Below are 1863 nucleotides of genomic sequence, written 5' to 3' on the forward strand. Positions count from 1 at the left end.
TGATTATATTCGGACACCGGAAGCGTTCCGGGAAAGTTTCGGATAAAACCGGAGCACCGGGGGGTTACCGGAACCCCCCGGGAGGTTAATGTGCCTTATGGGCCTAAAGTGGAGAAGAGGAGCAGGCCGCGCGCCCTCTCTCCCCCTAGTCCGAATTGGACAAGGAGGGAGGGGCGGCGCCCCCCCTTTCCTTCTCTCCTTCCACCTCTCCTACTTGGACAAGGAAGAGGGAGGGGAGTCCTACTCCCGGTAGGAGTAGGACTCCTCCTGCGCGCCTCCTCTAGGGCCGGCCGAACCCACCCACCCCCCCTTGGATCCTTTATATACGGAGGCAAGGGGGCACCTTAGGACACACAAGTTGATCCTCGTGATCATTCCTTAGCCGTGTGCGGTGCCCCCCTCCACCATATTCCACCTCGGTCATATCGTTGCAGTGCTTAGGCGAAGCCCTGCGTCGGTAGAACATCATCATCGTCACCACACCGTCGTGCTGACGGAACTCATCCCCGAAGCTTTGCTGGATCGGAGCCCGGGGAGCGTCATCGAGCTGTACGTGTGCTAAGAACTCGGAGGTGCCGGAGTAACGGTATTTGGATCGGTCGGATCGGGAAGACGTACGACTACTTCCTCTACGTTGCGTCAACGCTTCCGTTGCGATCTACAAGGGTACGTAGATCATACTCTCCCCTCTCATTGCTATGCATCACCATGATCTTGCGTGTGCGTAGGAAAATTTTGAAATTACTACGTTCCCCAACAGTTCCGACCAATAAGTTTGAGCTTTGCTCAGGCTTAGTTGGTATTTCTCACTAGTCCTATGAACTTTGACGCACAAGGTGTTTATGCTGATTTGGATGGAGTTATTCACTTTCTTCGACTACTGGAGGAAATTTGGATCAAGGTGGAGATTGTTAAATTGTGATCCAAATTATACCGTGTAGGACTAGACGTAGTACAACCGGTGTGGGCCTTTGCGTTGACGTCGACGCGTACGAGTACAACTCGTTTACTTGTCCTCCAAGGACTCTCATGTAATGCCCTCTTATATACCCCATGTAGTCGCACCTCAGACGGATGTCGTCTCGTGCTTGTAATACTACTCCTCATAGTGATCGCGCCTTCGTGCGTCCGTGGTTTTCTCCCGCAAGGATTTTCACGTAAAAATCCGTGTCCCTCTGTCTCGTTTATTCTCGTTATTATCTAACACTGAAAAAAGTAGCAATGCTATAGTGTCCTAAGAATCGTCTTGCTAAATAAATCAGTGTACAATTCCTCACTAATAATACGCTATAGCGCGATATATAGCATGATAATAGCGTATTTTAAGACCGGCACTATTTGTTTCCTTTATACTAGGGCATTTCGATTAGTAACTGCTCCCGTCGTTCTAGCCAACAACCGCCGGAATGAACTAGTACTACGTGAAACTTTTTGCAGAACCTGTACGAAAGTCTGCCATCACCCCAATGCTACCTGTCATTAGGAAACAAATGTCCTTTTAGATCAGAATGGATACCATTTCATTAAAGGGCACAGGAAATATACACTATCTTCTGCCTTTGTGAGAAACTATCTTCTGTTAGGAAAGATCGCTCATTCATGCCGAGAAGAAGCTTGCTGCCATTCCAATAAGCTCGAGTTTTGAGTTATGATTTTGCCAAACTTAGTGACACGCCGGCAAGGACGCTCTCATCGGCCCTGTTTGAGCAACCCGAACCAAGTTTATTTGAGAACAACGACCAAGACACACATATACAAACTAGATAATGTTACTATTCTCATTGGGTTGTTTATTAATGTTGGGTGGTAGATTTGGCCCACAACAACATATTCTCGCCAACGGAGTGCCGGAGAACACAAATT

Source organism: Triticum dicoccoides, chromosome 2A (assembly GCF_002162155.2).
Source record: "Triticum dicoccoides isolate Atlit2015 ecotype Zavitan chromosome 2A, WEW_v2.0, whole genome shotgun sequence".
Taxonomy (NCBI): Eukaryota; Viridiplantae; Streptophyta; class Magnoliopsida; order Poales; family Poaceae; genus Triticum; species Triticum dicoccoides.